At 49.0% G+C, this 22,784-nt stretch overlaps 1 long non-coding RNA gene across 4 annotated transcripts; it reads left to right on the top strand.

The window, feature by feature from the left end:
- The first annotated feature begins 2,202 nt into the window (after positions 1 to 2,202).
- Positions 2,203 to 19,225, top strand: LOC129694602 (uncharacterized). Of its 4 annotated transcripts, none has more exons than XR_008723021.1 (11): positions 2,203 to 3,336; positions 3,806 to 3,891; positions 4,640 to 4,760; positions 6,963 to 7,048; positions 7,797 to 7,917; positions 10,883 to 10,968; positions 11,717 to 11,837; positions 14,727 to 14,766; positions 15,563 to 15,683; positions 18,271 to 18,356; positions 19,105 to 19,225. It is a non-coding gene; the product is annotated as an uncharacterized LOC129694602 (long non-coding RNA). The 4 variants fall into 4 exon arrangements; XR_008723022.1 differs by having other exon boundaries at positions 2,203 to 3,373; XR_008723023.1 differs by lacking the exon at positions 2,203 to 3,336 and adding an exon at positions 3,372 to 3,502.
- The last annotated feature ends 3,559 nt before the right edge of the window (positions 19,226 to 22,784 follow it).

The following is a 22,784-nucleotide window of genomic DNA, read 5'->3' as shown; positions in this document are numbered from 1 at the left end:
TTTTGTTTTCCCCCTTAGTCCCACCTGCCTGCACTGATACCATAACCCTCCATTCCCTTCTCATCCATATGCCTATCCAATTTATTTTTAAATGATACCAATGAACCTGCCTCCACCACTTCCACTGGGAGCTCATTCCACACCGCCACCACTCTCTGCGTAAAGAAGTTCCCCCTCATATTACCCCTAAACTTCTGTCCCTTAATTCTGAAGTCATGTCCTCTTGTTTGAATCTTCCCTATTCTCAAAGGGAAAAGCTTGTCCACATCAACTCTGTCTATCCCTCTCATCATTTTAAAGACCTCTATCAGGTCCCCCCTTAACCTTCTGCGCTCCAGAGAATAACGACCTAACTTATTCAACCTATCTCTGTAACTTAGTTGTTGAAACCCAGGAAACAGTCTAGTAAATCTCCTCTGTACTCTCTCCATTTTGTTGACATCCTTCCTATAATTGGGCGACCAACATTGTACACCATACTCCAGATTTGGTCTCACCAATGCCTTGTACAATTTTAACATTACCATATAACCATATAACCATATAACCATATAACAATTACAGCACGGAAACAGGCCATCTCGGCCCTACAGGTCCATGCCGAACAAATTTTTTTCCCCTTAGTCCCACCTGCCTGCACTCGTACCATAACCGTCCATTCCCTTCTCATCCATATGCCTATCCAATTTATTTTTAAATGATACCAATGAACCTGCCTCCACCACTTCCACTGGGAGCTCATTCCACACCGCCACCACTCTCCGCGTAAAGAAGTTCCCCCTCATATTACCCCTAAACTTCTGTCCCTTAATTCTGAAGTCATGTCCCCTTGTTTGAATCTTCCCTATTCTCAAAGGGAAAAGCTTGTCCACATTAACTCTGTCTATCCCTCTCATCATTTTAAAGACCTCTATCAGGTCCCCCCTTAACCTTCTGCGCTCCAGAGAATAAAGACCTAACTTATTCAACCTATCTCTGTAACTTAGTTGTTGAAACCCAGGCAACATTCTAGTAAATCTCCTCTGTACTCTCTCTATTTTGTTGACATCCTTCCTATAATTTGGCGACCAAAATTGTACCCCATACTCCAGATTTGGTCTCACCAATGCCTTGTACAATTTTAACATTACATCCCAGCTTCTATACTCAATGCTCCGATTTATAAAGGCTAGCATACCAAAAGCTTTCTTTACCACCCTATCTATATGAGATTCCACCTTCAAGGAACTATGCACAGTTATACCCAGATCGCTCTGTTCAACTGTATTCTTCAATTCCCTACCATTTACCATGTACGTCCTATTTTGATTTGTCCTGCCAAGGTGTAGCACCTCACATTTATCAGCATTAAACTCCATCTGCCATCTTTCAGCCCATTTTTCCAAATGGCCTAAATCACTCTGTAGACTTTGGAAATCCTCTTCATTATCCACAACACCACCTATCTTGGTATCATCTGCATACTTACTAATCCAATTTACCACACCTTCATCCAGATCATTGATGTACATGACAAACAACAAAGGACCCAACACCGATCCCTGAGGCACCCCACTAGTCACCTGCCTCCAACCCGATAAACAGCCATCCACCATTACCCTCTGGCTTCTCCCATTCAGCCACTGTTGAATCCATAAATCCCTCTAAATCCTTTTAAATAACTCCAAAGCCCTCCAAACCACGTTGAACCCCTCTAAACCCTCTAAAGCCCGCCAAATACCTTTAAACACATCGAAAAACCACTAAACCCCTCTAACCAGCCCTAAACCCCTCGAACCACTCTAACCCCCCCCCACCCCAAATCATTCTAATAATCTATAACCCCCTATGAACCCCTGTAAACCCCTCGAAATACTTCGAAACCACTCTAAACCCCTTTAAATCATTCGAAACACCTCTAAGCCCTTTTAAACCTCTCTAAACTAGTATAAGCCCATCTATCCCCATCGGCACCCCTCTATACACGTCGACGCCCCTTTAAACCTCTCCAAACCTCTCTAACACCCTCTAACCCCATCAAAACGTCTCTAAACCGCACTACCCCCTCTAGCCGCCTCTAAATCCCCCAACCCATCTAAACCCCTCTAAACCGATCTATACCCCGCTAAACCCCCCTATACCCCCTTCTACACCCCTCTACACACTGCCAACCCTCTCTTAACCACTAAATCCCTCGTAGGGTCAGGGGGACAACATGCCCTCTAGTGTTTGGTGATCTCCCTCTGGAGATTCCTTTTCACTATGTACTGTCACTTGGTAACTGGCCCACGGTTTCATCACCCTTGTCCAAATCTTTTTGCCTTACACTTGCCCTTCTATAGATTTGTGGGAGTCAGTCAGGTCCACCCTAGGTTTGAGTTTGCCATCCTGTTCGTGACCAAAAGGGTATAATTTCAGCAGCTCTGCGCCTCTGAAGTGGTCTATTATTAACTTAATGGATCGATAAAATATGTGTAGGCCCCCCCCCTGCACTTGTTCTTTGTGGGATTTGGGGGTAAGGTCGAAAGGTGAGGCCTCTGTTCAGTACCCTCTCTTGGGTTTTGGTCAGGGAGAATGTCAGAGAAAGGTTGAAGATTGTTTTCCCTAATTGTAGGGCCTGCCTCTCTTGGCATGGTGTCCCTAACAGTTTAAATGCTTCATCCACTCTCTGATCATGGCTCGGGCTGTGGGTTCTGTCCAGTGGACGTGGTCTGTGTCTACTTTAAACTGGCCAGTGGGAATATTGGGAATGTGATTCTTGGTCTGTATGTAGTCATTAAGTTGTCTGAGTGTGTCCTGCTCTGGAGCTGGGAGGGACTGGCTGAAGTTGATCCTAGGGATCCATATGCTGGCATTAGGGAATTTACGACTGGCCATCTTGATTAGTGTTTGGAGTTGTTTGATGGCTGTCCGTGGTCTTTGTGTTTTATTATTAATGCCAAACGAGAGAATGACTTTTTGAGTTTCTGGGCATTGGCCCAATTTGCTAAGAATGGACGTTCCGTGTATGAATTTTGCCCCTGGGTAGCTGTCCAATTGTATGTTGTTGTTGGGAAATTTTGGGATCCTGGAAATGTTGGAATCTCCAATTATTAAAACAGGCTTTCTGGGTTGTAGCTTCCAGGTAACATTTTTCTGACCTGTATTAGGGTGGTCGTTTCTTTCCCCCAGGGCTGGGACCCCGTGTGTTGGGGTGGAATGTACTGGGGACAGGGAAGGGGTAGCAGTCTCGGAAATGTATACCTGTGGCACCGCGGTCGTGACGTCCCTTCCGGCAGTCTCCGTGGTCAGGTCGGTCTCGCCCCGTGGTCTCTGGGGGAGAGGGCCGTGGGTGCTCTGGCTTGAGGAGAGGCTCCGGTAGATGAGGGCGGACGTGCGGGGGGAATCGGAGCATGTGGGTTGTGTCCAGTCCTCCGACCAGGTCCCTGTCGCGGGCCAGAAGGAGGCCTGGGGCTCGCGTACCGGGGAGAGTGGCTGGGCCTGGGCCTGTTGCTGGGGTCGCCACACCACAGTCTGGGGGCTGGTGGGTGGACGGAGCGGGGTAGTGGGGGGGGTTATGTCGGGGCTGGTGGGAGAGGAGCCGTGGGTGGCGGGGCCGTGGGGTACGGAGTGGGGTAGCTCGAGCTGGTTTTCCTGTGAAATAGTAAACAAGTCTTGTGGAATATCTGCCGCTACATTAGACATTACAGCCGCTGGCCTGGGGGTCTGGAAATCCCGCAAGCTGCTGCGCTGTTCAGGCCCAGTCTCTGAGGTCAGATTCAAAACTCGATGTTTAAGGTCCTCCATTCTGATTTTAAATTTATCTCCCAAATTTTTCTTGTTCCAGATTAAGGCCTTGGCGACCGCCTCCTGTACCCGATCCATAGGTGGGCCCTCGCGGTATTCATCATCCAGATATTCTAGACTATTTTGGTAATGTTCAATCAAAATTTGTCGTGTTTGTTTTGCCCAGGTTTCAGCATTAGAGGCCAATTTTTGTAATGTTTCCTGGGTAGGATTTGCCGGTTTTATAAAGTGTGTTAATATCCTTGCCTGCCTCATGATACCCTTGGGAGGTTGGCCATTCTCTTGCACTACCCTCAGATGGTGCAGTGTTTTGGCCATTTTATAAATGACTCTAACTACGACCGCAAAGGAATCCCTCGGTCTATTCCTGTGCTGGTCGCGATATCCACCGTTATTGTTGTTATACCCTCTCCTTCCCCTCCCTCCCCTCTGCATGTCACCGTCCATATCTAGCTCAGTCAGTACAATGTCTTACTTCTGTATTTAAACTATAAACATCAATTATTTCTGTACAGGACTATGAACATCAATTACATCTCAACATCCATTATCTCGTTCAGTACCATGCAATGCTACTGATTTAAACAATAAACATAAATTATCACTAGCGTAGTACGGTTCACACCGGGGTGCTCACCAAGTCCATTTTTTCCGGCTCGCAGCGAAAAGCCTGTGGAGACTGCTTGCTGAACTTTCTCCGTACTCCGATGGTAGTTCCTTTGCTTGTTTGTCGTGTGTTTAGTAAAGTCTTTGGTCTTTATATCTTCGCCTTGTGGAGACCATCTGCTGGACTCTGCCTGCTAAGATGGTGTTGCAAGGGAGTTCACCTCTCCTTGTTTGTCGTGGTCCTAATTTAGTCTTTTATTTTTTCCAGCTTGTGGAGACCGCATGCTGGAGTCTTCTCGACTGGGCAACGACCTGCCAGTTTCGCTATAGCTTTAGCTTCCTCAGGAAAAGAGATCTGTTTCTATCTAGCCGGTAATGGGTTATAAAGGGTAGGTGAATGTCCCTCCCTTTTTGGGTGTCTCCCTCCCCTGTGTTAGGTCCTAGGACCAGTCACTTTGGTCGGGGCTGCTCTTAGGGTTTAAACCGGTCGATTCACTTATGTGCTCCTGGCTTTTAAATTACTGCTAATGTTTCCAGCAAATCTGGGTCAATTAATGTCCTAGGGTGTCATGTTCTAGGGTGTGAATGTGTTCTGGGTTCTGTGTTAGGCTTCATGGGTAGGGGGTTAAGGCTGGGATGGTAGTGGGTCTTGGAGAGAGGGGGGCAAAGAGATCGTGATGGGTTAGGGTTAGGGTTAGGGTTAGGGTAGGGTTTAGGGTTTAGGGTTAGGGTTAGGGTTAGGGTTAGGGTTAGGGTTAGGGTTTAGGGTTAGGGTTAGGGTTAGGGGTAGGGTTAGGGTTAGGGTTAGGGTTAGGGTTAGGGTTAGGGTTTAGGGTTAGGGTTAGGGTTAGGGTTAGGGTTAGGGGTTAGGGTTAGGGTTAGGGTTAGGGTTAGGGTTAGGGTTAGGGTTAGGGGGTTAGGGTTAGGGTTAAGGGTTAGGGTTAGGGTTAGGGTTTGTGATTTATCGGACAGTGGGACAACATGCCCTCTAGTGTTTGGTGATCTCTCCCTGGAGATTCCTTTTCACTATGTACTGTCACTTGGTAACTGGCCCACGGTTTCATCACCCTTGTCCAAATCTTTTTGCCTTACACTTGCCCTTCTATAGATTTGTGGGAGTCAGTCAGGTCCACCCTAGGTTTGAGTTTGCCATCCTGTTCGTGACCAAAAGGGTATAATTTCAGCAGCTCTGCGCCTCTGAAGTGGTCTATTATTAACTTAATGGATCGATAAAATATGTGTAGGCCCCCCCCTGCACTTGTTCTTTGTGGGATTTGGGAGTAAGGTCGAAAGGTGAGGCCTCTGTTCAGTACCCTCTCTTGGGTTTTGGTCAGGGAGAATGTCAGAGAAAGGTTGAAGATTGTTTTCCCTAATTGTAGGGCCTGCCTCTCTTGGCATGGTGTCCCTAACAGTTTAAATGCTTCATCCACTCTCTGATCATGGCTCGGGCTGTGGGTTCTGTCCAGTGGACGTGGTCTGTGTCTACTTTAAACTGGCCAGTGGGAATATTGGGAATGTGATTCTTGGTCTGTATGTAGTCATTAAGTTGTCTGAGTGTGTCCTGCTCTGGAGCTGGGAGGGACTGGCTGAAGTTGATCCTAGGGATCCATATGCTGGCATTAGGGAATTTACGACTGGCCATCTTGATTAGTGTTTGGAGTTGTTTGATGGCTGTCCGTGGTCTTTGTGTTTTATTATTAATGCCAAACGAGAGAATGACTTTTTGAGTTTCTGGGCATTGGCCCAATTTGCTAAGAATGGACGTTCCGTGTATGAATTTTGCCCCTGGGTAGCTGTCCAATTGTATGTTGTTGTTGGGAAATTTTGGGATCCTGGAAATGTTGGAATCTCCAATTATTAAAACAGGCTTTCTGGGTTGTAGCTTCCAGGTAACATTTTTCTGACCTGTATTAGGGTGGTCGTTTCTTTCCCCCAGGGCTGGGACCCCGTGTGTTGGGGTGGAATGTACTGGGGACAGGGAAGGGGTAGCAGTCTCGGAAATGTATACCTGTGGCACCGCGGTCGTGACGTCCCTTCCGGCAGTCTCCGTGGTCAGCTCGGTCTCGCCCCGTGGTCTCTGGGGGAGAGGGCCGTGGGTGCTCTGGCTTGAGGAGAGGCTCCGGTAGATGAGGGCGGACGTGCGGGGGGAATCGGAGCATGTGGGTTGTGTCCAGTCCTCCGACCAGGTCCCTGTCGCGGGCCAGAAGGAGGCCTGGGGCTCGCGTACCGGGGAGAGTGGCTGGGCCTGGGCCTGTTGCTGGGGTCGCCACACCACAGTCTGGGGGCTGGTGGGTGGACGGAGCGGGGTAGTGGGGGGGGTTATGTCGGGGCTGGTGGGAGAGGAGCCGTGGGTGGCGGGGCCGTGGGGTACGGAGTGGGGTAGCTCGAGCTGGTTTTCCTGTGAAATAGTAAACAAGTCTTGTGGAATATCTGCCGCTACATTAGACATTACAGCCGCTGGCCTGGGGGTCTGGAAATCCCGCAAGCTGCTGCGCTGTTCAGGCCCAGTCTCTGAGGTCAGATTCAAAACTCGATGTTTAAGGTCCTCCATTCTGATTTTAAATTTATCTCCCAAATTTTTCTTGTTCCAGATTAAGGCCTTGGCGACCGCCTCCTGTACCCGATCCATAGGTGGGCCCTCGCGGTATTCATCATCCAGATATTCTAGACTATTTTGGTAATGTTCAATCAAAATTTGTCGTGTTTGTTTTGCCCAGGTTTCAGCATTAGAGGCCAATTTTTGTAATGTTTCCTGGGTAGGATTTGCCGGTTTTATAAAGTGTGTTAATATCCTTGCCTGCCTCATGATACCCTTGGGAGGTTGGCCATTCTCTTGCACTACCCTCAGATGGTGCAGTGTTTTGGCCATTTTATAAATGACTCTAACTACGACCGCAAAGGAATCCCTCGGTCTATTCCTGTGCTGGTCGCGATATCCACCGTTATTGTTGTTATACCCTCTCCTTCCCCTCCCTCCCCTCTGCATGTCACCGTCCATATCTAGCTCAGTCAGTACAATGTCTTACTTCTGTATTTAAACTATAAACATCAATTATTTCTGTACAGGACTATGAACCTCAATTACATCTCAACATCCATTATCTCGTTCAGTACCATGCAATGCTACTGATTTAAACAATAAACATAAATTATCACTAGCGTAGTACGGTTCACACCGGGGTGCTCACCAAGTCCATTTTTTCCGGCTCGCAGCGAAAAGCCTGTGGAGACTGCTTGCTGAACTTTCTCCGTACTCCGATGGTAGTTCCTTTGCTTGTTTGTCGTGTGTTTAGTAAAGTCTTTGGTCTTTATATCTTCGCCTTGTGGAGACCATCTGCTGGACTCTGCCTGCTAAGATGGTGTTGCAAGGGAGTTCACCTCTCCTTGTTTGTCGTGGTCCTAATTTAGTCTTTTATTTTTTCCAGCTTGTGGAGACCGCATGCTGGAGTCTTCTCGACTGGGCAACGACCTGCCAGTTTCGCTATAGCTTTAGCTTCCTCAGGAAAAGAGATCTGTTTCTATCTAGCCGGTAATGGGTTATAAAGGGTAGGTGAATGTCCCTCCCTTTTTGGGTGTCTCCCTCCCCTGTGTTAGGTCCTAGGACCAGTCACTTTGGTCGGGGCTGCTCTTGTTTAAACCGGTCGATTCACTTCCTTTGTTCATCAGTACATGTGCTCCTGGCTTTTAAATTACTGCTAATGTTTCCAGCAAATCTGCTGGTCAATTAATGTCCTAGGGTGTCATGTTCTGCAAGACGTTTTATTGTGAATGTGTTCTGCAAACATGTTTCTAATCTGTGTGAGGCTGGAGGCCCTCATGGGTAGGGGGTTAAGGCTGGGATGGTAGTGGGTCTTTGGAGATGTTTGCGGGTGTTGTTTTGGTTTTTTGGGGGTGCCGTGGAGAGAGGGGGGCAAAGAGATCGTGATGCCCTCTGGGTTGGGGGGGCGTAATGGTGAGTGTCAGGGGACCAGGGTTTGAGATCCTATTTGGGGGTCTTTTGGGTTAGGGTTAGGGTTAGGGTTAGGGGTAGGGTTAGGGTTAGGGTTAGGGTTAGGGTTAGGGGTTAGGGGTTAGGGTTAGGGGGGTTAGGGTTAGGGTTAGGGTTAGGGTTAGGGTTTAGGGTTAGGGGTTAGGGTTAGGGGTTAGGGTTAGGGGTTAGGGTTAGGGTTAGGGTTAGGGTTAGGGTTAGGGTTAGGGTTAGGGGTTAGGGTTAGGGCATTAGGGTTAGGGTTAGGGTTAGGGGTGGGGTTAGGGTTAGGGTTAGGGTTAGGGTTAGGGTTAGGGTTAGGGTTAGGGTTAGGGTTAGGGTTAGGGTTAGGGTTAGGGTTAGGGTTAGGGTTAGGGTTAGGGTTTAGGGTTGGGGTTAGGGTTAGGGTTAGGGTTAGGGTTAGGATTAGGTTAGGGTTAGGGTTGTGGTCAGTATCCAGGGGCAAGGGCTTGTGATCCACTTTGGGAGTCCTTTAAGTTGTTTGGGGGGAGATGTTTTGGGTGGTTTGGGGTGAGTTTGCTGTTAAGGTTAGGTTCGGTGTGGTGGAGAGTGTCGTCTCTCCTTGTTGAGGTAATGGTGGGGGTAGAGAGACTTTTGTTTTTGTTGTTTGGGGTGTGATGTGGGTGCCCCTTCCTGTCCGACTGTATTTTGGCACCAGGAATGGTTCTCCCTGTTGTCCTCTCCTAAAGTTTGTTTTGGGATGAGTTATTGCCTAAATCTGATTATTTTCAATCTCCCTATCTTGGCTGGTACTGTTCTATCCCCCCCCCCCCCCCCCCTGGATTGGGTTTCCCCCTCCTGACTCCTTTAATCTTATTTTGTGGCCCACCTGCAGATTAGATTTGCCCGAGTGATGAGGCCCGTGTCACTGTACTGGTTAGGTTGTGATTTATCGGACAGTGGGACAACATGCCCTCTAGTGTTTGGTGATCTCTCCCTGGAGATTCCTTTTCACTATGTACTGTCACTTGGTAACTGGCCCACGGTTTCATCACCCTTGTCCAAATCTTTTTGCCTTACACTTGCCCTTCTATAGATTTGTGGGAGTCAGTCAGGTCCACCCTAGGTTTGAGTTTGCCATCCTGTTCGTGACCAAAAGGGTATAATTTCAGCAGCTCTGCGCCTCTGAAGTGGTCTATTATTAACTTAATGGATCGATAAAATATGTGTAGGCCCCCCCCTGCACTTGTTCTTTGTGGGATTTGGGAGTAAGGTCGAAAGGTGAGGCCTCTGTTCAGTACCCTCTCTTGGGTTTTGGTCAGGGAGAATGTCAGAGAAAGGTTGAAGATTGTTTTCCCTAATTGTAGGGCCTGCCTCTCTTGGCATGGTGTCCCTAACAGTTTAAATGCTTCATCCACTCTCTGATCATGGCTCGGGCTGTGGGTTCTGTCCAGTGGACGTGGTCTGTGTCTACTTTAAACTGGCCAGTGGGAATATTGGGAATGTGATTCTTGGTCTGTATGTAGTCATTAAGTTGTCTGAGTGTGTCCTGCTCTGGAGCTGGGAGGGACTGGCTGAAGTTGATCCTAGGGATCCATATGCTGGCATTAGGGAATTTACGACTGGCCATCTTGATTAGTGTTTGGAGTTGTTTGATGGCTGTCCATGGTCTTTGTGTTTTATTATTAATGCCAAACGAGAGAATGACTTTTTGAGTTTCTGGGCATTGGCCCAATTTGCTAAGAATGGACGTTCCGTGTATGAATTTTGCCCCTGGGTAGCTGTCCAATTGTATGTTGTTGTTGGGAAATTTTGGGATCCTGGAAATGTTGGAATCTCCAATTATTAAAACAGGCTTTCTGGGTTGTAGCTTCCAGGTAACATTTTTCTGACCTGTATTAGGGTGGTCGGTCGTTTCTTTCCCCCAGGGCTGGGACCCCGTGTGTTGGGGTGGAATGTACTGGGGACAGGGAAGGGGTAGCAGTCTCGGAAATGTATACCTGTGGCACCGCGGTCGTGACGTCCCTTCCGGCAGTCTCCGTGGTCAGCTCGGTCTCGCCCCGGGGTCTCTGGGGGAGAGGGCCGTGGGTGCTCTGGCTTGAGGAGAGGCTCCGGTAGATGAGGGCGGACGTGCGGGGGGAATCGGAGCATGTGGGTTGTGTCCAGTCCTCCGACCAGGTCCCTGTCGCGGGCCAGAAGGAGGCCTGGGGCTCGCGTACCGGGGAGAGTGGCTGGGCCTGGGCCTGTTGCTGGGGTCGCCACACCACAGTCTGGGGGCTGGTGGGTGGACGGAGCGGGGTAGTGGGGGGGGTTATGTCGGGGCTGGTGGGAGAGGAGCCGTGGGTGGCGGGGCCGTGGGGTACGGAGTGGGGTAGCTCGAGCTGGTTTTCCTGTGAAATAGTAAACAAGTCTTGTGGAATATCTGCCGCTACATTAGACATTACAGCCGCTGGCCTGGGGGTCTGGAAATCCCGCAAGCTGCTGCGCTGTTCAGGCCCAGTCTCTGAGGTCAGATTCAAAACTCGATGTTTAAGGTCCTCCATTCTGATTTTAAATTTATCTCCCAAATTTTTCTTGTTCCAGATTAAGGCCTTGGCGACCGCCTCCTGTACCCGATCCATAGGTGGGCCCTCGCGGTATTCATCATCCAGATATTCTAGACTATTTTGGTAATGTTCAATCAAAATTTGTCGTGTTTGTTTTGCCCAGGTTTCAGCATTAGAGGCCAATTTTTGTAATGTTTCCTGGGTAGGATTTGCCGGTTTTATAAAGTGTGTTAATATCCTTGCCTGCCTCATGATACCCTTGGGAGGTTGGCCATTCTCTTGCACTACCCTCAGATGGTGCAGTGTTTTGGCCATTTTATAAATGACTCTAACTACGACCGCAAAGGAATCCCTCGGTCTATTCCTGTGCTGGTCGCGATATCCACCGTTATTGTTGTTATACCCTCTCCTTCCCCTCCCTCCCCTCTGCATGTCACCGTCCATATCTAGCTCAGTCAGTACAATGTCTTACTTCTGTATTTAAACTATAAACATCAATTATTTCTGTACAGGACTATGAACCTCAATTACATCTCAACATCCATTATCTCGTTCAGTACCATGCAATGCTACTGATTTAAACAATAAACATAAATTATCACTAGCGTAGTACGGTTCACACCGGGGTGCTCACCAAGTCCATTTTTTCCGGCTCGCAGCGAAAAGCCTGTGGAGACTGCTTGCTGAACTTTCTCCGTACTCCGATGGTAGTTCCTTTGCTTGTTTGTCGTGTGTTTAGTAAAGTCTTTGGTCTTTATATCTTCGCCTTGTGGAGACCATCTGCTGGACTCTGCCTGCTAAGATGGTGTTGCAAGGGAGTTCACCTCTCCTTGTTTGTCGTGGTCCTAATTTAGTCTTTTATTTTTTCCAGCTTGTGGAGACCGCATGCTGGAGTCTTCTCGACTGGGCAACGACCTGCCAGTTTCGCTATAGCTTTAGCTTCCTCAGGAAAAGAGATCTGTTTCTATCTAGCCGGTAATGGGTTATAAAGGGTAGGTGAATGTCCCTCCCTTTTTGGGTGTCTCCCTCCCCTGTGTTAGGTCCTAGGACCAGTCACTTTGGTCGGGGCTGCTCTTGTTTAAACCGGTCGATTCACTTCCTTTGTTCATCAGTACATGTGCTCCTGGCTTTTAAATTACTGCTAATGTTTCCAGCAAATCTGCTGGTCAATTAATGTCCTAGGGTGTCATGTTCTGCAAGACGTTTTATTGTGAATGTGTTCTGCAAACATGTTTCTAATCTGTGTGAGGCTGGAGGCCCTCATGGGTAGGGGGTTAAGGCTGGGATGGTAGTGGGTCTTTGGAGATGTTTGCGGGTGTTGTTTTGGTTTTTTGGGGGTGCCGTGGAGAGAGGGGGGCAAAGAGATCGTGATGCCCTCTGGGTTGGGGGGGCGTAATGGTGAGTGTCAGGGGACCAGGGTTTGAGATCCTATTTGGGGGTCTTTTTTTGGGTTAGGGTTAGGGTTAGGGTTAGGGGTTAGGGTTAGGGGTTAGGGTTAGGGGTTAGGGGTTAGGGGTTAGGGTTAGGGGTTAGGGGTTAGGGTTAGGGGTTAGGGTTAGGGTTTAGGGTAGGGTAGGGTTAGGGTTAGGGTTAGGGCATTAGGGTTAGGGTTAGGGTTAGGGGTTAGGGTTAGGGGGTTAGGGTTAGGGTTAGGGTTAGGTTTAGGGTTAGGGTTAGGGTTAGGGTTAGGGTTAGGGTTAGGGTTAGGGTTAGGGTTAGGGTTAGGGTTAGGGTTAGGGTTAGGGTTAGGGTTAGGGTTAGGGTTAGGATTGGGGATTAGGGTTAGGGTTGTGGTCAGTATCCAGGGGCAAGGGCTTGTGATCCACTTTGGGAGTCCTTTAAGTTGTTTGGGGAGATGTTTTGGGTGGTTTGGGGTGAGTTTGCTGTTAAGGTTAGGTTCGGTGTGGTGGAGAGTGTCGTCTCTCCTTGATGAGGTAATGGTGGGGGTAGAGAGACTTTTGTTTTTGTTGTTTGGGGTGTGATGTGGGTGCCCCTTCCTGTCCGACTGTATTTTGGCACCAGGAATGGTTCTCCCTGTTGTCCTCTCCTAAAGTTTGTTTTGGGATGAGTTATTGCCTAAATCTGATTATTTTCAATCTCCCTATCTTGGCTGGTACTGTTCTATTAAATCCCCCCCCCCCTGGATTGGGTTTCCCCCTCCTGACTCCTTTAATCTTATTTTGTGGCCCACCTGCAGATTAGATTTGCCCGAGTGATGAGGCCCGTGTCACTGTACTGGTTAGGTTGTGATTTATCGGACAGTGGGACAACATGCCCTCTAGTGTTTGGTGATCTCTCCCTGGAGATTCCTTTTCACTATGTACTGTCACTTGGTAACTGGCCCACGGTTTCATCACCCTTGTCCAAATCTTTTTGCCTTACACTTGCCCTTCTATAGATTTGTGGGAGTCAGTCAGGTCCACCCTAGGTTTGAGTTTGCCATCCTGTTCGTGACCAAAAGGGTATAATTTCAGCAGCTCTGCGCCTCTGAAGTGGTCTATTATTAACTTAATGGATCGATAAAATATGTGTAGGCCCCCCCCTGCACTTGTTCTTTGTGGGATTTGGGAGTAAGGTCGAAAGGTGAGGCCTCTGTTCAGTACCCTCTCTTGGGTTTTGGTCAGGGAGAATGTCAGAGAAAGGTTGAAGATTGTTTTCCCTAATTGTAGGGCCTGCCTCTCTTGGCATGGTGTCCCTAACAGTTTAAATGCTTCATCCACTCTCTGATCATGGCTCGGGCTGTGGGTTCTGTCCAGTGGACGTGGTCTGTGTCTACTTTAAACTGGCCAGTGGGAATATTGGGAATGTGATTCTTGGTCTGTATGTAGTCATTAAGTTGTCTGAGTGTGTCCTGCTCTGGAGCTGGGAGGGACTGGCTGAAGTTGATCCTAGGGATCCATATGCTGGCATTAGGGAATTTACGACTGGCCATCTTGATTAGTGTTTGGAGTTGTTTGATGGCTGTCCGTGGTCTTTGTGTTTTATTATTAATGCCAAACGAGAGAATGACTTTTTGAGTTTCTGGGCATTGGCCCAATTTGCTAAGAATGGACGTTCCGTGTATGAATTTTGCCCCTGGGTAGCTGTCCAATTGTATGTTGTTGTTGGGAAATTTTGGGATCCTGGAAATGTTGGAATCTCCAATTATTAAAACAGGCTTTCTGGGTTGTAGCTTCCAGGTAACATTTTTCTGACCTGTATTAGGGTGGTCGTTTCTTTCCCCCAGGGCTGGGACCCCGTGTGTTGGGGTGGAATGTACTGGGGACAGGGAAGGGGTAGCAGTCTCGGAAATGTATACCTGTGGCACCGCGGTCGTGACGTCCCTTCCGGCAGTCTCCGTGGTCAGCTCGGTCTCGCCCCGTGGTCTCTGGGGGAGAGGGCCGTGGGTGCTCTGGCTTGAGGAGAGGCTCCGGTAGATGAGGGCGGACGTGCGGGGGGAATCGGAGCATGTGGGTTGTGTCCAGTCCTCCGACCAGGTCCCTGTCGCGGGCCAGAAGGAGGCCTGGGGCTCGCGTACCGGGGAGAGTGGCTGGGCCTGGGCCTGTTGCTGGGGTCGCCACACCACAGTCTGGGGGCTGGGGGTGGGACGGAGGGGGGTGGTGGGGGGGTTGATGGCGGGGCGGGTGGGAGAGGAGCCGTGGGTGGCGGGGCCGTGGGGTACGGAGTGGGGTAGCTCGAGCTGGTTTTCCTGTGAAATAGTAAACAAGTCTTGTGGAATATCTGCCGCTACATTAGACATTACAGCCGCTGGCCTGGGGGTCTGGAAATCCCGCAAGCTGCTGCGCTGTTCAGGCCCAGTCTCTGAGGTCAGATTCAAAACTCGATGTTTAAGGTCCTCCATTCTGATTTTAAATTTATCTCCCAAATTTTTCTTGTTCCAGATTAAGGCCTTGGCGACCGCCTCCTGTACCCGATCCATAGGTGGGGCCCTCGCGGTATTCATCATCCAGATATTCTAGACTATTTTGGTAATGTTCAATCAAAATTTGTCGTGTTTGTTTTGCCCAGGTTTCAGCATTAGAGGCCAATTTTTGTAATGTTTCCTGGGTAGGATTTGCCGGTTTTATAAAGTGTGTTAATATCCTTGCCTGCCTCATGATACCCTTGGGAGGTTGGCCATTCTCTTGCACTACCCTCAGATGGTGCAGTGTTTTGGCCATTTTATAAATGACTCTAACTACGACCGCAAAGGAATCCCTCGGTCTATTCCTGTGCTGGTCGCGATATCCACCGTTATTGTTGTTATACCCTCTCCTTCCCCTCCCTCCCCCTCTGCATGTCACCGTCCATATCTAGCTCAGTCAGTACAATGTCTTACTTCTGTATTTAAACTATAAACATCAATTATTTCTGTACAGGACTATGAACCTCAATTACATCTCAACATCCATTATCTCGTTCAGTACCATGCAATGCTACTGATTTAAACAATAAACATAAATTATCACTAGCGTAGTACGGTTCACACCGGGGTGCTCACCAAGTCCATTTTTTCCGGCTCGCAGCGAAAAGCCTGTGGAGACTGCTTGCTGAACTTTCTCCGTACTCCGATGGTAGTTCCTTTGCTTGTTTGTCGTGTGTTTAGTAAAGTCTTTGGTCTTTATATCTTCGCCTTGTGGAGACCATCTGCTGGACTCTGCCTGCTAAGATGGTGTTGCAAGGGAGTTCACCTCTCCTTGTTTGTCGTGGTCCTAATTTAGTCTTTTATTTTTTCCAGCTTGTGGAGACCGCATGCTGGAGTCTTCTCGACTGGGCAACGACCTGCCAGTTTCGCTATAGCTTTAGCTTCCTCAGGAAAAGAGATCTGTTTCTATCTAGCCGGTAATGGGTTATAAAGGGTAGGTGAATGTCCCTCCCTTTTTGGGTGTCTCCCTCCCCTGTGTTAGGTCCTAGGACCAGTCACTTTGGTCGGGGCTGCTCTTGTTTAAACCGGTCGATTCACTTCCTTTGTTCATCAGTACATGTGCTCCTGGCTTTTAAATTACTGCTAATGTTTCCAGCAAATCTGCTGGTCAATTAATGTCCTAGGGTGTCATGTTCTGCAAGACGTTTTATTGTGAATGTGTTCTGCAAACATGTTTCTAATCTGTGTGAGGCTGGAGGCCCTCATGGGTAGGGGGTTAAGGCTGGGATGGTAGTGGGTCTTTGGAGATGTTTGCGGGTGTTGTTTTGGTTTTTTGGGGGTGCCGTGGAGAGAGGGGGGCAAAGAGATCGTGATGCCCTCTGGGTTGGGGGGGCGTAATGGTGAGTGGTTAGGGTTAGGGTTTAGGGTTAGGGTTTAGGGTTAGGGTTAGGGTTAGGGTTAGGATTGGGGATTAGGGTTAGGGTTGTGGTCAGTATCCAGGGGCAAGGGCTTGTGATCCACTTTGGGAGTCCTTTAAGTTGTTTGGGGAGATGTTTTGGGTGGTTTGGGGTGAGTTTGCTGTTAAGGTTAGGTTCGGTGTGGTGGAGAGTGTCGTCTCTCCTTGTTGAGGTAATGGTAGGGGTAGAGAGACTTTTGTTTTTGTTGTTTGGGGTGTGATGTGGGTGCCCCTTCCTGTCCGACTGTATTTTGGCACCAGGAATGGTTATCCCTGTTTTCCTCTCCTAAAGTTTATTTTGGGATGAGTTATTGCCTAAATCTGATTATTTTCAATCTCCCTATTTTGGCTGGTACTGTTCTATTAATCCCCCCCCCCCCCCCCTGGATTGGGTTTCCCCCTCCTGACTCCTTTAATCTTATTTTGTGGCCCACCTGCAGATTAGATTTGCCCGAGTGATGAGGCCCGTGTCACTGTACTGGTTAGGTTGTGATTTATCGGACAGTGGGACAACATGCCCTCTAGTGTTTGGTGATCTCTCCCTGGAGATTCCTTTTCACTATGTACTGTCACTTGGTAACTGGCCCACGGTTTCATCACCCTTGTCCAAATCTTTTTGCCTTACACTTGCCCTTCTATAGATTTGTGGGAGTCAGTCAGGTCCACCCTAGGTTTGAGTTTGCCATCCTGTTCGTGACCAAAAAGGTATAATTTCAGCAGCTCTGCGCCTCTGAAGTGGTCTATTATTAACTTAATGGATCGATAAAATATGTGTAGGCCCCCCCCTGCACTTGTTCTTTGTGGGATTTGGGAGTAAGGTCGAAAGGTGAGGCCTCTGTTCAGTACCCTCTCTTGGGTTTTGGTCAGGGAGAATGTCAGAGAAAGGTTGAAGATTGTTTTCCCTAATTGTAGGGCCTGCCTCTCTTGGCATGGTGTCCCTAACAGTTTAAATGCTTCATCCACTCTCTGATCATGGCTCGGGCTGTGGGTTCTGTCCAGTGGACGTGGTCTGTGTCTACTTTAAACTGGCCAGTGGGAATATTGGGAATGTGATTCTTGGTCTGTATGTAGTCATTAAGTTGTCTGAGTGTGTCCTGCTCTGGAGCTGGGAGGGACTGGCTGAAGTTGATCCTAGGGATCCATATGCTGGCATTAGGGAATTTACGACTGGCCATCTTGATTAGTGTTTGGAGTTGTTTGATGGCTGTCCGTGGTCTTTGTGTTTTATTATTAATGCCAAACGAGAGAATGACTTTTTGAGTTTCTGGGCATTGGCCCAATTTGCTAAGAATGGACGTTCCGTGTATGAATTTTGCCCCTGGGTAGCTGTCCAATTGTATGTTGTTGTTGGGAAATTTTGGGATCCTGGAAATGTTGGAATCTCCAATTATTAAAACAGGCTTTCTGGGTTGTAGCTTCCAGGTAACATTTTTCTGACCTGTATTAGGGTGGTCGTTTCTTTCCCCCAGGGCTGGGACCCCGTGTGTTGGGGTGGAATGTACTGGGGACAGGGAAGGGGTAGCAGTCTCGGAAATGTATACCTGTGGCACCGCGGTCGTGACGTCCCTTCCGGCAGTCTCCGTGGTCAGCTCGGTCTCGCCCCGTGGTCTCTGGGGGAGAGGGCCGTGGGTGCTCTGGCTTGAGGAGAGGCTCCGGTAGATGAGGGCGGACGTGCGGGGGGAATCGGAGCATGTGGGTTGTGTCCAGTCCTCCGACCAGGTCCCTGTCGCGGGCCAGAAGGAGGCCTGGGGCTCGCGTACCGGGGAGAGTGGCTGGGCCTGGGCCTGTTGCTGGGGTCGCCACACCACGGTCTGGGGGGTGGTGGGGTGAAGGGGGCGGGGTAGTGGGGGGGGTTATGTCGGGGCTGGTGGGAGAGGAGCCGTGGGTGGCGGGGCCGTGGGGTACGGAGTGGGGTAGCTCGAGCTGGTTTTCCTGTGAAATAGTAAACAAGTCTTGTGGAATATCTGCCGCTACATTAGACATTACAGCCGCTGGCCTGGGGGTCTGGAAATCCCGCAAGCTGCTGCGCTGTTCAGGCCCAGTCTCTGAGGTCAGATTCAAAACTCGATGTTTAAGGTCCTCCATTCTGATTTTAAATTTATCTCCCAAATTTTTCTTGTTCCAGATTAAGGCCTTGGCGACCGCCTCCTGTACCCGATCCATAGGTGGGCCCTCGCGGTATTCATCATCCAGATATTCTAGACTATTTTGGTAATGTTCAATCAAAATTTGTCGTGTTTGTTTTGCCCAGGTTTCAGCATTAGAGGCCAATTTTTGTAATGTTTCCTGGGTAGGATTTGCCGGTTTTATAAAGTGTGTTAATATCCTTGCCTGCCTCATGATACCCTTGGGAGGTTGGCCATTCTCTTGCACTACCCTCAGATGGTGCAGTGTTTTGGCCATTTTATAAATGACTCTAACTACGACCGCAAAGGAATCCCTCGGTCTATTCCTGTGCTGGTCGCGATATCCACCGTTATTGTTGTTATACCCTCTCCTTCCCCTCCCTCCCCTCTGCATGTCACCGTCCATATCTAGCTCAGTCAGTACAATGTCTTACTTCTGTATTTAAACTATAAACATCAATTATTTCTGTACAGGACTATGAACCTCAATTACATCTCAACATCCATTATCTCGTTCAGTACCATGCAATGCTACTGATTTAAACAATAAACATAAATTATCACTAGCGTAGTACGGTTCACACCGGGGTGCTCACCAAGTCCATTTTTTCCGGCTCGCAGCGAAAAGCCTGTGGAGACTGCTTGCTGAACTTTCTCCGTACTCCGATGGTAGTTCCTTTGCTTGTTTGTCGTGTGTTTAGTAAAGTCTTTGGTCTTTATATCTTCGCCTTGTGGAGACCATCTGCTGGACTCTGCCTGCTAAGATGGTGTTGCAAGGGAGTTCACCTCTCCTTGTTTGTCGTGGTCCTAATTTAGTCTTTTATTTTTTCCAGCTTGTGGAGACCGCATGCTGGAGTCTTCTCGACTGGGCAACGACCTGCCAGTTTCGCTATAGCTTTAGCTTCCTCAGGAAAAGAGATCTGTTTCTATCTAGCCGGTAATGGGTTATAAAGGGTAGGTGAATGTCCCTCCCTTTTTGGGTGTCTCCCTCCCCTGTGTTAGGTCCTAGGACCAGTCACTTTGGTCGGGGCTGCTCTTGTTTAAACCGGTCGATTCACTTCCTTTGTTCATCAGTACATGTGCTCCTGGCTTTTAAATTACTGCTAATGTTTCCAGCAAATCTGCTGGTCAATTAATGTCCTAGGGTGTCATGTTCTGCAAGACGTTTTATTGTGAATGTGTTCTGCAAACATGTTTCTAATCTGTGTGAGGCTGGAGGCCCTCATGGGTAGGGGGTTAAGGCTGGGATGGTAGTGGGTCTTTGGAGATGTTTGCGGGTGTTGTTTTGGTTTTTTGGGGGTGCCGTGGAGAGAGGGGGGCAAAGAGATCGTGATGCCCTCTGGGTTGGGGGGGCGTAATGGTGAGTGTCAGGGGACCAGGGTTTGAGATCCTATTTGGAGGTCTTTTGGGTTAGGGGTTAGGGTTAGGGTTAGGGTTAGGGTTAGGGTTAGGGGTTAGGGTTAGGGTTAGGGTTAGGGTTAGGGTTAGGGTTAGGGTTAGGGTTAGGGGTAGGGGTTAGGGTTAGGGTTAGGGTTAGGGTTAGGGTTAGGGTTAGGGTTAGGGTTAGGGTTAGGGGTTAGGGTTAGGGGTTAGGGTTAGGGTTAGGGGTTAGGGTTAGGGTTAGGGGCAGGGTTAGGGTTAGGGTTAGGGTTAGGGTTAGGGTTAGGGCATTAGGGTTAGGGTTAGGGCATTAGGGTTAGGGTGCATTAGGGTTGGGGTTAGGGTTAGGGTTAGGGTTAGGGTTAGGGTTAGGGTTAGGGTTAGGATTGGGGATTAGGGTTAGGGTTGTGGTCAGTATCCAGGGGCAAGGGCTTGTGATCCACTTTGGGAGTCCTTTAAGTTGTTTGGGGAGATGTTTTGGGTGGTTTGGGGTGAGTTTGCTGTTAAGGTTAGGTTCGGTGTGGTGGAGAGTGTCGTCTCTCCTTGTTGAGGTAATGGTGGGGGTAGAGAGACTTTTGTTTTTGTTGTTTGGGGTGTGATGTGGGTGCCCCTTCCTGTCCGACTGTATTTTGGCACCAGGAATGGTTCTCCCTGTTGTCCTCTCCTAAAGTTTGTTTTGGGATGAGTTATTGCCTAAATCTGATTATTTTCAATCTCCCTATCTTGGCTGGTACTGTTCCCCCCCCCCCCCCCCCCCCCCCTGGATTGGGTTTCCCCCTCCTGACTCCTTTAATCTTATTTTGTGGCCCACCTGCAGATTAGATTTGCCCGAGTGATGAGGCCCGTGTCACTGTACTGGTTAGGTTGTGATTTATCGGACAGTGGGACAACATGCCCTCTAGTGTTTGGTGATCTCTCCCTGGAGATTCCTTTTCACTATGTACTGTCACTTGGTAACTGGCCCACGGTTTCATCACCCTTGTCCAAATCTTTTTGCCTTACACTTGCCCTTCTATAGATTTGTGGGAGTCAGTCAGGTCCACCCTAGGTTTGAGTTTGCCATCCTGTTCGTGACCAAAAGGGTATAATTTCAGCAGCTCTGCGCCTCTGAAGTGGTCTATTATTAACTTAATGGATCGATAAAATATGTGTAGGCCCCCCCCTGCACTTGTTCTTTGTGGGATTTGGGAGTAAGGTCGAAAGGTGAGGCCTCTGTTCAGTACCCTCTCTTGGGTTTTGGTCAGGGAGAATGTCAGAGAAAGGTTGAAGATTGTTTTCCCTAATTGTAGGGCCTGCCTCTCTTGGCATGGTGTCCCTAACAGTTTAAATGCTTCATCCACTCTCTGATCATGGCTCGGGCTGTGGGTTCTGTCCAGTGGACGTGGTCTGTGTCTACTTTAAACTGGCCAGTGGGAATATTGGGAATGTGATTCTTGGTCTGTATGTAGTCATTAAGTTGTCTGAGTGTGTCCTGCTCTGGAGCTGGGAGGGACTGGCTGAAGTTGATCCTAGGGATCCATATGCTGGCATTAGGGAATTTACGACTGGCCATCTTGATTAGTGTTTGGAGTTGTTTGATGGCTGTCCGTGGTCTTTGTGTTTTATTATTAATGCCAAACGAGAGAATGACTTTTTGAGTTTCTGGGCATTGGCCCAATTTGCTAAGAATGGACGTTCCGTGTATGAATTTTGCCCCTGGGTAGCTGTCCAATTGTATGTTGTTGTTGGGAAATTTTGGGATGCTGGAAATGTTGGAATCTCCAATTATTAAAACAGGCTTTCTGGGTTGTAGCTTCCAGGTAACATTTTTCTGACCTGTATTAGGGTGGTCGTTTTTTCCCCCAGGGCTGGGGACCCCGTGTGTTGGGGTGGAATGTACTGGGGGACAGGGAAGGGGTAGCAGTCTCGGAAATGTATACCTGTGGCACCGCGGTCGTGACGTCCCTTCCGGCAGTCTCCGTGGTCAGGTTAGGGTCTCGCCCCGTGGGTCTGGGGGAGAGGGCCGTGGGTGCTCTGGCTTGAGGAGAGGCTCGGGTAGATGAGGGGGACGTGCGGGGGGAATCGGAGCTTGTGGGTTGTGTCCAGTCCTCCGACCAGGTCCCTGTCGCGGGCCAGAAGGAGGCCTGGGGCTCGCGTACCGGGGAGAGTGGCTGGGCCTGGGCCTGTTGCTGGGGTCGCCACACCACAGTCTGGGGGCTGGTGGGTGGACGGAGCGGGGGTAGGGGGGGGGGGTTATGTCGGGGTGGTGGGAGAGGGTAGGGTGGGGGGCGGGGGGGTGGGGTACGGGAGTGGGGTAGCTCGAGCTGGTTTTCCTGTGAAATAGTAACAAGTCTTGTGGAATATCTGCCGCTACATTAGACATTACAGGCCGCTGGCCTGGGGGTCTGGAAATCCCGCAAGCTGCTGCGCTAGGGTTCAGGCCCAGTCTCTGAGGTCAGATTCAAAACTCGATGTTTAAGGTCCTCCATTCTGATTTTAAATTTATCTCCCAAATTTTTCTTGTTAGGGATTAAGGGCCTTGGCGACCGCCTCCTGTACCCGATCCATAGGTGGGCCCTCGCGGTATTCATCAGGGTTATATTCTAGACTATTTTGGTAATGTTAATCAAAATTTGTCGTGTTTGTTTTGCCCAGGTTTCAGCATTAGAGGCCAATTTTTGTAATGTTTCCTGGGTAGGATTTGCCGGTTTTATAAAGTGTGTTAATATCCTTGCCTGCCTCATGATACCCTTGGGAGGTTGGCCATTCTCTTGCACTACCCTCAGATGGTGCAGTGTTTTGGCCATTTTATAAATGACTCTAACTTAGGGCAAGGGAATCCCTCGGTCTATTCCTGTGCTGGGTTAGGATAGGGTTACCGTTAGGGTGTTATACCCTCTCCTTCCCCTCCCTCCCCTCTGCATGTTACCGTTAGGTCTAGCTCAGTCAGTACAATAGTCTTACTTCTGTATTTAAACTATAGGGTTAGGTTATTATTTCTGGTTAGGACTATGGTTAGGGTTAGGGTTAGGGTCAACATCCATTATCTCGTTTAGTACCATGCAGGGCTAGGGATTTAAACAATAGGGTTAGGGTTAGGGTTAGCGTAGTAGGGTTCAGGGTTAGGGGGTTAGGGTTAGGGTTATTTTTTTCC

The sequence above is a fragment of the Leucoraja erinacea genome, unplaced genomic scaffold (assembly GCF_028641065.1).
Source record: "Leucoraja erinacea ecotype New England unplaced genomic scaffold, Leri_hhj_1 Leri_720S, whole genome shotgun sequence".
NCBI classification, from domain to species: Eukaryota; Metazoa; Chordata; class Chondrichthyes; order Rajiformes; family Rajidae; genus Leucoraja; species Leucoraja erinaceus.
This window is presented reverse-complemented; position numbering and strand designations above follow the sequence as displayed.